The 14,430-nt window shown below is 36.4% G+C and overlaps 1 pseudogene; it reads left to right on the top strand.

The window, feature by feature from the left end:
* The first annotated feature begins 7,654 nt into the window (after positions 1 to 7,654).
* Positions 7,655 to 14,430, top strand: part of LOC102486161 (huntingtin-interacting protein K-like) — a 6,941-nt pseudogene continuing 165 nt past the window's right edge.

Raw genomic sequence — 14,430 nt, 5'->3', positions numbered from 1 at the left:
CTATTAAAACCATTGCCATTAGCATAGGAAAGTTCCTCTTTCTTTACTAGTAACTAAAATTCTCTGATCTTATTTATTTATTTATTTTCCTTGCCAAATTAAGTGGTATGAAATAGCATTTCAATGTACTAGTGATTGTTTATTTTGGAGAAGCCCAACTGTAACTTCTATTCTCACTTCACATGTAATGAATTTAATCCTTGAACAGCTCCTGAAACAAAAATCCTTGGCCAATTCTAAACCTCAAACATACAATTCCATTCAACATGTAAAAGAAAAAGTATTCTAGTAATTTAAAAATATAGAGCTTAAGTTTTATACAAAAATATATAGTACATTAAACTTGTAAAAATAATGTGCAGGAATCTCAAATGAAATTTTAGCAAATTAAAAACAGTAAATTATCCGTTCAATGATGATTTTGATACATGGTCCAATACCTACAGTATTTTTTGTTTCTAAAATTGCTGAGGCCATATTTTCATGCTCAGGATGAGATCAAAATTAGACTTACAGCAGTTACAAAGTCACTTTTATTCACCACATTAGTCATTATTATTAACATTTATTGAATACTGGGGGGAAATACTGTAGATTGTATTGGATAAGAATTTTAGTTTGAAGAGCTCGGATATAATCCGGCTGCATGAAACATTAAAAATAACTAAGGGACCAGCAGTTAGCGTAATGGCTATGTCGATGGACTCCCATGTAGTTGGCAACAGTTCGAGTCCTGGACCCAGTGGCTTTAAACTCATGCTGGGTGGATGTGCGTGCGTGCCCAAGATCCGGAGAGGAGAATGGAGGAAAAGGGATTGTGGTGTGGCCATCCCCCCTGGGGCGGTGATTTCTCGCTTTCTGTCTGTCTGTTTCTGTCTGTCTGGCGAGGGCTCGCACCCTATAGCAAAAACCTCTCAAAAAAAAAAAAAAAGTAACTTATCTTCGCACATTACTAAAGAAATAGATACATTTTATTCTAGTATCTTGCCTGTGAGAAAGGTTAGCCACAAAGAGTGTACCCAGCAATATTGCGGTTACAGACCTCTACCTGTCATTCATATTGCCCATACATGGTACAGTAACCTAATCAGGTTTTCCTCCAGGGCTAAGTTATATATGACTTGTACTAATTAAGTTTTTTTTGTTTGTTCATCATTTCTTACCATAGAATGCAAAAAGAAAATTGTTAGCAAAGGAATGTTAAAAGTGTAGTTATTTTGTAATTGAGATACACAGTCTGCTAGATATAAAAATGTGAATTTGGAGAATCCTAAATCAAAACCAATTAGTGTGGAAAACCTTTCAGCAGTCACCTCTCATTTGGAAATGTGCAACAGACAAGGCTGCCAATTGATGCAAAAAGTAATAAAAATTCATGGAACCAGACATAAATCATTCCCATTCATGGGAATATGTAGAGGATAGTCCCCTTAACAATTGATCACCCTGAGGCAAAACAAGCAGTGTACATTCCACTGCCAGTGGAACTGAGGCAGTGCTGGGAAGGCTTCACTATGCAGTGCAATGAAGTTTCACTCCAAGTGCATTGCAGAGTCTGTAAGATTTCTGTCCACTTGGAATCGTATATTAAAATGTTTATACTTCTTTCAGTCAATGAAGTGTGTTTCTGCAAAAACCTGTCACGAAAGTTACTGTGAATTTTTCTTCCCATACTTCCAACATATAATCCCAAAAAAAGCAGTTACTAATGATGGCACTACTTTTTCTTCCAACATCAGAACTGTGATGTCAGATAATTCTTATTTTGTGATCTTATTTCAGACTTGATGCATCTTTAAAGTCAGTCTTGGAGGCAAGGTCCATCCAGAATTTTTTTCCTGAAATCCATTTGTGGTGCTGAAAGATTTTATGCATTTTCTGCCTTAACTGTACATGCTACATGCAGGGTTAAACATGGTGGGACAAAGTTGATTTCTTAGAAACTCTAAATGTAAATTAACATTCAGCAGCAACAAGTCAGGTTTCAGCTTTCCTAAGCATTTTACTATTACTTGTTACATTTAACCACAGGTGACGGGAGTGAATGAACCGTAAGGCAATATTATAAAACACATAGAATGCAAGTTTGAAAATAGTAAAATGTTTGTTTAGGCAGTAAGCCTACAAATTTCTAAGTGGTTCAATTTGAAACCATAGAAAAAATATTGACCTATTTAATTAGTATCAAGAAATGAGAATGTAGCTGCATAAACAAAAGTTAAGTCAGGACAAAGGGCAGTGTTTTTACACTTCAGTAAGAGTGCATTGCTGTATGAGATCGCTCTGCCTGAAAACAAGGTGACAACATATTCTGGACTATGGTTAAAGGAATGCCTTGTCTTTATTGAGATACTATTACTGACTTTGACATAAATATTTAATTAGCTACAGAAGAAAATCTATTTGGAACTTTTCTTCATTTGCAGTGGTTTTAGTTGAGTGTGTGGTTTTAGTTGAGTGTTTATGTCTTCATCAAAGATGACAATTTCCTGGGGTTATTTCTAGTAGCTGAAAAGTTCATTTTCAGTTTGACATCAAAAATGACAGAAGTAGAAATTGGTCTAATGTAAGATATTAGGGGGAAAAACGAAGTGAGAAATTGAGTTGAAAAGATAGAGAAATTAATTATCTTTGGTTTACTACTGTCATTTAAGGTTTCTTCTTTCATTATCTTACATAAAGGTCTTTTAGAGGATACTACTTTTGAAAAAAATCCTAAAATACAATATTTTATTCTTCTTCTGTGATCCGTTCATTTACCTATATGAAAATGACATGTGATTATCTAATATGTCTTCAGAAAAAAATGCAACTATTTTGGAGACTGGATGTTCGTTTTCTCTTCTTCTCTCCCTAACTCCATTTTAATAGTTACTAACCCCCCTCAGAGAATAGTGAAACTTAATTTTGCCTTTTCTCTTCCAGTATCATTTCATAAGTGAACCATATAGGTTTGTCATGATTATCATCTTTTCAGTACATTGATTCTGAATCTGTTTCATTTATTATTATCCCCTGTGGAAATCTGATTAGGTCAACTATGACTACATTCATTCCTTTGAATTGGTTAAATTGTTTCAAATTCTTTCATCTTTAAAATAGACTAGATTTGGAACAAGAAAATCAGTACATGCTGCCTTGCTTGAATTTGTATGAACTTACTTTCTTATCAAATGATGGTCTGATAATCAACTCAGAAATTTTTACTCCTTTAGGAAATGTCTTAAAAAACACTTTTTCTAGGAGACTTTAAACAATTTATGAAAAAGAATAGAATTAAAGGATGAATTTATTTCTGGTACAAAAAATAATGTGAAATGCATGGATAGTGTTTTCAAAATACCGTTTGTCCATGAACTTTTCTAAGACCCTGTCTATCTACCTCCATAACTCTCCTGTTCCTTTGCATAACTCACTAACTGTGGTCACCTGCCTCTTCCTACCACCTCACCCCATGACCCAACAATTTAAAATGCCATGAAGGTACAGCTTTTATTTGAAAATCCATCCCACTCTCTTACATGTGGCCACAGTTATCTTATTATTCCCATTCTTTCTGTACAATATCTGGTTCATTCAGCCCTTATACTTTGTAGATAATATTGATAGCATAACTTAGGGATCTTATTCTACAGAATGCTGTCCAGCTATAATTAAACATCCTATGTTTTCTAAATCATTTACTTCTGTTTCTAAACTTCTTGACAACTGGATTCTTAAAAAGTCAATTGTGGACCAGCAGGTGGTATGGTGGTTAAGGTGCTAGACTCTCACATGGCAGACCATAGTTTTGAGTCCCAGAATTGGTAGCTTGCTCTCTCAGTTTCCCTCTCTCTCTCTCACTGTCTCTCTCTGCTGAGCACACCTATTTGCCTATGACAAATTTTTAAAATAGTAATAATGATAAATTTAAAATTTAAAAAGAAATTATTTAATTTTACTTATTATTGTTATTATTATCTTCTTTGCCATAGTGCACATGCATTCACCAGAGAGAGGCAGACAGAGAGAGAAGGAAAGTGAGAAAGTAAGCCACAAGATCAGAGACTCAAACTATGGTTGACTGTGTGGGAATCCAGTGTCTGAACCATCATGCCCCTTGCCAGCCTTTAAATTAAATTTTTAAGAAACAAATGCTGGGGCCAGCTGGCAGTTTGGTTGTTGAGGCACTGGATTCCCACATGGTTGACTATGGTTCAAGTCCCTGACCGGACAGCTTTTTTCGTTCTTTTTTTAATATAATTATAATTATTTAATTTTATTCATTGTCTTTATTTTAAATTTATTATTTTTATTTATTTATTTTATTTCACTTTATTGTTTTATTTTATTTTTTTGAAGTTGACCAGAGAAAGAACCACAGTGAGAAGGCAAGCCACCTGGTCTGGGACTTTGAACCATTGTCAGCCACTTGAGAGTCCAGCTGCCTTAACCACCACTCCACCTGCCAGACCCACAGCTTGCTTTCTCACTTTCTGTCTCTCTCATTCTCCAGTCAAATAAAAAATAATAGTAGTAAATAAAATAGAATAAACATTTCTTTAAAAAATGCTTCTTGGGACCAGCAGATGACATAATGGTTATGTTGCTGGACTCTCACGTAGTTGACTTCAGTTCAAATCCCGGACCCAGCAACTTACAACCCACACTTGGCGCGTGTGCATGCATACCTTAGATCCTGAGAGGTAAATGGAGTAGAAAGGATTGTGGCATGGTCACCCCTCAGGAGTAATTTCTCACTTTCTGTCTCTCTTTCTCTCAGGCTAGTGTATGCATCCTATAGCAAAAAATCCCACCAAAAAAAAAAAAAATCAAATGTTTCTATTTTTAAATGTGATGATTAATTTTGCATGTCAATTTGACTGGGTTAAAAGATACCCAGACAGCAGTTAAGCATTACTTCTGGGTGTGTCTGTGAGGGTGTTTCTGGCAGAGATTAGTGCTCAGTCAGTAGACTGTAAAGAAGATCTACCCTCACTAGTGTTGGTGGGCATCATGCAGTCTGTGAAAGGCCCTAGAGAAAAAGATGGAGGAATGGCAAAATCACCCTCTCTTTTGGAGATGGGCCATCCTTCTTGTCCTGCTTTTGCACAATACAGATACGAGTTCTAGGGCCTTAGGACTCTGAGACTTGCTCCACTGGTTCCCTTGGTTGTCAGGCCTTTGTATACAGATTGAATTGTACCATCAGCTTTCCTGTTTCTCCATTTTGCAGGTGACATATAGTGGACCCTCTCAGTCTCCATAATCTTATGAACCAATTCCCATAGTATTTTTCTTCTTATCTATCTATATTTATAAATACATATCTTACTGATTTTTCTTTTCTGGAGAACTCTGATGATAAACTAATGCTCTTTATTTTCAGAAGTTGTCTTTAAATATTGAATAAAAAAGTATATCGGGGACCAGTAGTTAGCATAATGGCTATGTCGCTGGACTCCCATGTAGTCAACCACAGTTCGAGTTCTGGACCCAGTGGCTTAAACTCACGCTGTGTGCATGTGCGTGCGTGACCAAGATCCCGAGAGGAGAATGAAGGAGAAGGGATTGAGGAGTGCCCATCCCCCCTAGGGGGGTGATTTCTCGCTTTCTGTTTCTCTGTCTCTCTCTGTCATTCTGGTGAGTGCACACGCCCTATAACAAAAAACTCTCAAAAAAAATCAATAGAAAGCAAAAACCCCTTAAAAAAAAAAAAAAAAAAAGTATATTGACTTATATTAATACTCAATTTCTTGGTATTTAGCTTTTTTATTTGCTTACATTTTTGCTATAGGTCGTGTGCTTACACACACACACAGTGTCTTTTTCAAGCCTCAGAGTCTGAGACTTGAACTGAGTCAGCCATGAGGAAACCAGCACCTTAACCATCATGACACTTGCTCACTTGCTGGTCTTAGCACGCATATCTTAAAATGATGTAAATGTATGTCAAATTAGTGACTTGACTATTAGGTGTCACCTGGTTTGTACCATTATCTCTTCTTTTTTTTTTTTTTTGAAGAGGTTTTTGCTATAGGGCACGTGCACTCACCAGAAAGACAGAGAGAGATAGAGACAGAAAGCGAGAAATCTCCATCCAGGGGGGATGGCCATGCCAAAATCCCTTCTCCTCCAGTCTCCTCTCCTCAGGATCTTGGGCATGCACGCACACGCTCCCAGCGTGAGTTAAAGCCACCGGGTCCGCAACTTGAACCACAGTCAACTACATGGGAGTCCAGTGACATAGCCATTATGCTAACTGCTGACCCCTGTGTCATTATCTTTGCTCTATCACCCATGGTATGTTATAAGCTCTTTGACCAAAGGGACTGTGTCTTCTATTTCTTTGTCAACTTAAAGTATCTTGCAGACATTGTAACAAATAACAAAGTAAAAGTTACACACAGGTATTGAATCTGTGTGTGTGTGGGCGCTTGCACGCGTGCGTGTGTGTGTGTGTGTGTATGTATGTAAACGTTGTAAAACCTTGATTACAGTTGCTACATAAGAATATTTAATACTCCTTTATGAAGATATTGAAATGTCTGATTAGCAAATATGATTGTGTTCACTCATGGTAATAATGAAAGTTGCTATTTACATCAAGGACTATTTATCAATCTCTTACGTGGAGGCAGTAAACTGGCCACAGTCCTTGGTAGAGGGCTGGGATATCATTAATATCTCTTCACTTAATTTACTAATTGTATTTATCTGTTAATAAGACATTTGCCTAAATGTGGTCTTGTAGTACAAGACTCACGGGCGCTACATATCAAAGAGGGAAGGATTAGAGCTTGCATTTTCTTAATTTTTTTTGTGCCACAAAATGCAGTGCCATTGCCCTCGTTGGCTCTTTCAATCCACAGGCAATGGCTGACATGTAATACTAACTTCTACTTAGTATGATTTTTCTAATGAAAGATAATGAGATTCTGTAATGCAGCAAGTATAATTTATGAATCAGCATCAAATAAAGCTTTGCAAGCAAACTGAAGACAAATCTCTCTAAATTAGCTATTCATAGTCTGCCCCTAGAATTAAATCAAAAGCACCAAATAGACTAGCATCTGAAACCTGCAGGCCAACTGTTTGTTGCAGCTGACAAGATGTTTGACACTACCCTGCAAATCAAACATTGTTTTATTGTTTATCATCTATCATTTGCAGTGGTCTTGAAACATTGTGCAAAAGAGCTAATAAGGAATACCCATTGGCCCTTATAGAGTAGTATTTTTAGACAGAAGTAGCTCCTTATATTGTCAGGTATTTATTGTGTTTTAAAAAACATGCCACTTAAATATATAAATAATTAAATGCAATAACATAAAAGGTGGTGCTGAATTTTGCATGAAGGTTTATTAAAGTCGGTAATTCTCTTGTTCTAACTTATCTCATATATTTTTATCTCTGTGTGCCAAATGCAGCTCATTATCTTCCTCATCCTATAACCTGTTATTCACATTTCTGTTTTCCTTCTTATACCCCTCAGCTCAACTTTCCCCATAATTAAGGCATCACAAAGTAAAGTTAATTCTGCATCCAAAATACATTACTCAAATGCTTTCTTTTCAATTTATCATGTCATCACTTTGCTTGTTTGCATCTTGCCTCTTACCTGGACCAATAGAGGAGGCTAACTATAGAGACAAGAGTGCAGGTCAGCATCAGCATGGCTGAGATAAAACATAGTGGAGGACTGGTAAAAGATATGGTTGGAAATGGAGATAAGGATCCTGCGTAAGACATCAGAATTGGTCCTGAAATTGATGAACAATCTCTGAATATTGTTAAAGTACATGCAGTGGTCAGAAAACAGAACTATTCTAGTAGTAGAATAAAAGATTATTTAGAAGTCATGATAGACCATTATCCCTTACAGACTTAACGAACAAGTCTTTAGAACCTGTGACTATGAGAGGACCTCAAAAGGTTTCTGGAGGACCAGCAGATGGCAGAATGGTTATGCCACTTGACTCCCACGTAGTTGACTGCAATTCAAGTCCTGGACCTGGTGGCATACAACTCATGCATGTGCATGTGTGTGCGCGCCTGAAATCCCGGGAAGAAAATAGAGAAGGGATTGCAGCATAGCCATCCCTCCGGGAGTTGATTTCTTACTTCTCTCTGTCTCTCTGTCCCTCCAGTGAGTGTACGTGCCCTATAGCAAAAATCTCTCTCTCAACAACAACACAAAAATTTGTGGAATGGAATTGAAAGATAAAAAGTATAAGCTTTATTTCTTGACCTAGCTTCTTCAAGTTCAAGATACTTTTGTAAGTGGTGATACCAACCATTTATTATGGTTTTTACTAAAGAACTGAGGGTCTTGGATATTTGATCATTTCAGCACAGTTTTGTTTTTCTCCAGCATTATTGACCTTAGAAAAATGAGTGCTTTTAAATATTTTTTTAAGACTAGGAAACACAATGAAGTCAGAAGGAGCCAAAAAAGTACCCTTATTTGGTGAGAGGAATGAGCAGGAGCATGACTGTGATAGAGAAGGACTCTGGTGAAACTTTCTGAGCATTTTCCTGCTATAGATTCAGCTAACTTTCTGGAAACACTTAAAAGCAGGTGTTATTATTCTTTGGCCCTTCAAAAAGTCAACAAGGAAAATGCCTTAGCATCCCCCAACACTGTCGCCTTGACCTATGCTCTCTATGAGTCTCCTTTTGCTCTGATTGGACCACTTCTGTGTCTTGGTACTAGTGTTATGATTATGTTTTGTCTTCAAGATTGTACTAGTAAAACCATGTTTGATCTCCATTATATTCTTTGAAGAAATGCTTCAGGATCTTGATTTACTTGTTTGATAAAATTTCTATTGAAACTTCTGCTTTTGTCTGTAACTGATCTGACGCTAACCGTCTTGACACTGATTGAGCAGAAAGTAGTTTGCTCTGATTTAATTTTCCAGTCAGAATTGTGTAAGCTGAACCAATTGTGGTGTCTTTGGTATTGGCTATTGTTTCTTTTATAATCATTGATCCTCTTCAGTTAGAATATAAACAAGATTATTTTTTCTTTTCTTGCTAATTGATGTTGACAGTCTACCTCTGTAGGCATCATCTTCAATATTATCTCGTCACTTCCTTTTTTTTTTAGCTTTTTTTTTTGGAGAGGTTTTCATATAGGGCGCGTACACTCGCCAGACAGACAGAGAGAGACATAGAGACAGAAAGCGAGAAATCACCCCCCGAGGGGGGATGGTCACGCCGCAGTCCCTTCTCCTCCATTCTCCTCTCGGGATCTTGGGCACACACACACACACGCGCCCGGCATGAGTTTTAAGCCACCGGGTCCGGGACGCGAACCGCAGTCGACTACGTGGGAGTCCAGCGACATAGCCATTACGCTAACTGCTGGTTCCCCCTGTCTCATCACTTCTTAAGACAAGTTATCCTTTAGTAAGTTACTGATTTCTTTGAGGAATTGTCCTTGCAATGTTTTGGTAAAATCCCTACGATTTCACCATTCTTTCATGAAAAGTGCACCATAAATTTGGTGTTTTTTCTTGCTTAAATTTTTGGAAAATTCACATTGTTCTGATAGGGGCTGTTTTCAAAATGATGTTTTAAACTTTTTAATGCCTCAAACTAGATTATATTCAGGCATGTAAGAACAAGTTAGTATGGGTTTATTTTGCCTTAAAGAAAAAACGGAAATCCATGCTTTTTTCTTTATAATGTGCATTTTCTGTGAGATCCTTGATACATTACTTTATATGACAAAAGGTTAAAGAGATTGAGGTAGAGAAATTATCCTAGACTAGATTATTTAGGAGTGCCCAATATAATAACAAGATCTCTTGTTTTATTTTAAATTTTTTTATTAAGAAATTTTTTTGCTGGGGAACCAGCAGTTAGCGTAATGGCTATGTCGCTGGACTCCCACGTAGTCGACCGCGGTTCGTGTCCCGGATCCGGTGGCTTAAAACTCACGCCGGGTGCGTGTGCGTGTGTGCCCAAGATCCCGAGAGGAGAATGGAGGAGAAGGGACTGTGGCGTGACCATCCCCCCTGGGGGTGATTTCTCACTTTCTGTCTCTATGTCTCTCTCTGTCTGTCTGATGAGTGCACGCGCCCTATAGCGAAAATCTCTCCAAAAAAAAAAAAGATATTTTGCTGTAGTGCACATGTGCTTGCTGAAGACACAGAGAAAGACAGGGAGAGAGAGAGAAAGTAGGTGATAGCCAGGACTTAATCCATTCTCCTTTCAGGATTTTGGGCACACATGCACATATGCCCATCTTGAGTTTCAAACCACCAAGTCCAGGACCCCAACCATGATCGATCATGTGAGAGTTAAATGCCTCAACCACCATGCCACCTGCTAACCCCACCAAGGTCTCTTACAATGAAAAGATTGAGGCAAGAGTCAGAAAAGGAAATGCCATGATAAAGAGATATGGGAAGAAACAGATTAGAAAGAGAGGTTTGAAAGAATATCCTGCTGACTTTGAAGAAGGAGAAAGAGACCATGAGCCAAGGAAGGCAGGTGGCCCCTAAAAATTGTTAGCAATAAAGAAATGGATTTTCCCCTAGAACCTACAAAAGGAACCTAGTCTTATTGACAGTTTGATTTTAACCCAATGAGATCCATTTTTGATGTTTGACTTTTATAACTATAACATTTGAAGCCACTAAATTTGTAAGCCTGCTACAGCAGCCATACAGAAAGCAAAAACAGAACTACAAAGTGGAAAAGATAGTTTCTTAGGGTTATCATATAATGCATTCTTAATAATGGTAGTAGATCAGAAAACCTAGTTTTAGAAGGCAAAGGCAAGATTAAGCATAATCCTTTTTTTTTTTTTTTTTTTTTTTAAGGTTTTTGCTATAGGGTGCATACGCTCGCCAGAAAGACAGAAAGAAATCACCCCTCAGGGGGATGGCCACGCCACAGTCCCTTCTCCATTCTCCTCTTGGGATCTTTGGCAGACATGCACATGCACTCAGCATGAGTTTAAGCCACTGGGTCCAGGACTCGAACCGTGTTCAATTACATGGGAGTCCAGCAATGTAGCCATTATGCCAACTGGTGGTCCCATCATAATTCTTGAATCAGAGTGCCTTTAAGGAAAAAACTACCTGACATATTTGAAATAATTATGTAATTAGGCTTTAGCATAGATTCTTTGCATAGGCCTCTGTGTCTTGCAAGATATTTTTCTTGTTTTGCTAGAGGAATGCAGACATAATTAAATGATAATTTAGTGCTATCACTGTGACAGTTACTGCATTTGAAATTTAATGATGAACTTTATCATTTTCAGAATATAAAAGGGTTTTTATTAAATCTAATATTACTAATATTTATGTAATATAGAATAAATATACAACTGAACTCACTTTGGGTTTCACTTTTATACCCCAATATATGGTGAGAATAATAAAATGTAGTGAATGTGTAAATTTTGTGCATCACATTGTTACTTCTTATCTCAATGGATAGGAACTAACTACAAACTAGAAACAGAATAGAGCAGAGCTGAGGGTATGTATATATGTTGGAGGAGGTATAAATTTTTTTTCTTATTTATCTAACAGTGAAATATAAATATAATTAAATATATCATTTAATATATCATGAAGTATTTCAGGAGCTGCACCATTTTGCATTGGAAAAAAACGTTAAGCCCAGAAAGACTAAAGAACTTGTTTGAGGAATAATAGTGTGCTAATATCAAGGGCTAGACCCCATTCTTAGCCTCTACATAGTAGAGTGCACAATCATACGTCTATACTGTTGGTGTGTCTACTCTTTTATTTGTTTGTTTGTATTGTCGAACACTACCCTAGTGAGTAATATAAATTTACTCATAACCTTAATGATTGCCTAATGTTCAATGCAGTATTATTATTGTTGAACACTTAGAAATGCTTGCAGTTTTTTTCTAAAAATGCTGTGATAGTCATCTCTCTAAGCAATTATCACAATTGTCTTAATTTATCTATTTGTAATTTCTAGAAGTGGAATTTGAAAATAAATTGTATATATAATACTTTTCACTAAGCAGTACAAAATTGACCTCCAGAAAGGATTTACTTATCATGTCTACATTTAAATTTTTCTTCTATACTATGGGATGGCTATATAATTACTTCTTATTATGGGTTTACATTGAAACAGTCACAAGTTTATCTTTCCTGTGATCACATGGAGGCATTTTGTTCAAGGCTAAATGTATTGGTGGACACATTCTGGGAACATTGAATTATTTTTCTTTCTATTTCTTTTATACATTCAATCACATGTTACTTAGCTTACAAAGCGAATATTCCACATGTGTACATTTCTCATCAGTCCAGTTCACCATACTAAAAAGTTATCTTCAATACATAATAATCAAGTGAACCAGTAACATCTGATATTTCACTTAATTCAGAGAAACACTTAAGTAACCAAAGGAACTGTCTGCTATTCCCAAGGTAATTATTAAAATGTCTAACATGTTCAGGTCAGAGACCACTCAATTTAACAAGGTGTTAACATGTTCTAAAAATAGTCTAATTAGAAGTACTGTTGGGTTAAGTTTTCATGCCTTCTGGGAACTGGGTCTACTACATTGATCTAAGTCAGTTTCCCTCTCTTTGTCAGAGAGGTATTCACAATAGCCTATCCTTTTTTTCCTTTCCTACTTCTGACTTTTTCATAAGATCTAGAGGTTGGAAATGACAGTATGTGAAAAGGACACATCTGCCTTACTGTAATGATAAATGCATTCTCTGTAATTCTTTTCACTTTGTTCTGCATTGCTATAGCTTCTGTTTTTCTGTTTTTATTTTTAAAGATTCTGTTTTTATTTTTAAGGAGTAGAGTAATTGCATTTAGGCAGTAAAAGTGGCTTACCTGTCTTTTAATTGTAATTAAATCATCTTTCTTATATGATAGACTTAACTGAAATCCTCAATTTACTACCCATAAAAATTGGGGCCTAGACATGCACAGAAATGCAAGACAGACTCTCCATGATTCAGTGGCAATAATCAACTTAGTACGTACACACACACACACAGAAATATACCCCACTAATTCATTATTTATTCATTGATTCATTTTTTACACAACGAAGTTTTACTGATCAATTGTGATATGCAAGATACAATGGGAGATAAAAATTAATAACCTATTGTCCTTGTTTTCAATTAATCCAGTAAAGAAAATTAGACAATTCCTCTAACAGTAGAATGCAAATTGAAACAAGATTACACATTATAAGATTGCCTATATTCTTTCATGAGGGAAATTCTAAATTTACTAATTTACTCTTTACTAATTGACTATTTAAATTAGAAAATTACTCTAACAGTAGAATTTAAATTGAAATAAGATTAGACATTATAAGATTAGCTATATTATTTCATAAGTAAAATATTGTAGTTTTAAATAATGTAAAAAAAAATAAGGCAGGAGGTATGTGTGTCATGGATACTCAGAGATGAGCATGAGATGTGTAAGAAACTGGGAATAATTATTTCTGTTGATTAGGGTACACCAAAAGGTACTTTTGAAGTAAAGTAGAAAATGAACCAGTGGATGGGACAGTTAAAGGTTATTTAGTCAGCCATGGGAAACGTTTAAAGATTTCAAAAATGAAGGTAAAAATGATGGAAGATTTACTCTTTTTTAAAAAAATATTTATTTAACTTAATTTATTTATTTATTTTAATTTGACCAGAGAGGGACAGAGTGAGAGAGAGAGGGTAAGTGAGAAAGCAAGCCACCAGGTCCAGGACACAAACTGTGGTCAACCGTGTGGTTGTCCAGAGCCCTTAACCACCATGCCACCTGACAGTCCCCAAAGATTTACTTTTTCAAAGTGCATATTATATCAGAGAGAAGAACAGAATTAGAGACCTATCTGGAAAACTGTTATTATAAACTATTCGCTCACTTAACACATATTTAGTAAGGTTCTGTCATATCCTAGAGAGAATATTAGATACAAACCTGTACAGAGCATTAAGGCAAAATTCCCCACATGAAAGGAGCTCAATCTAGTAGAAACACCTCTAACAAAACCAACAATTGAAGTGAAGTTTGTAAAGTGAAAACAGAGATATATTTGAGGAATTGAGAATACATGGAGGAACATATTTACTGAGAATAGTTTAGGGACAGAAGATGATTAAAAGTTTACTAAACAAGGTCCCTAGGGAAACTGTATCTAAAAATTAATATATTATAACTCATTTGGAAAACTGGGGTGACTTAGTGGCATTGATAAAGCAACTGAGGAGGACGTGGAGATTGAGTTGCAGATGGGGACCAGTGGCCTGGAATGGCCTCCTAAGGGGCCACGAAAGCATGACATTGATGGGGCTGACTTAGAGCGTGTTACTGCCTATGCAGAGGAGAAGGAAATTCTGAGTTCCAATCTGGAGATGGCCATGTCTCTCATTGGAGACAGAAGGTTCTGGGAGCAGAAACCTAAGCAGGAAT

The sequence above is a fragment of the Tupaia chinensis genome, unplaced genomic scaffold (assembly GCF_000334495.1).
Source record: "Tupaia chinensis unplaced genomic scaffold, TupChi_1.0 Scaffold000276_1, whole genome shotgun sequence".
In the NCBI taxonomy this organism is placed as follows: Eukaryota; Metazoa; Chordata; class Mammalia; order Scandentia; family Tupaiidae; genus Tupaia; species Tupaia belangeri.
The sequence above is the reverse complement of the archived record's forward strand: the minus strand, read 5'-3'. Positions and strand labels throughout refer to the sequence as shown.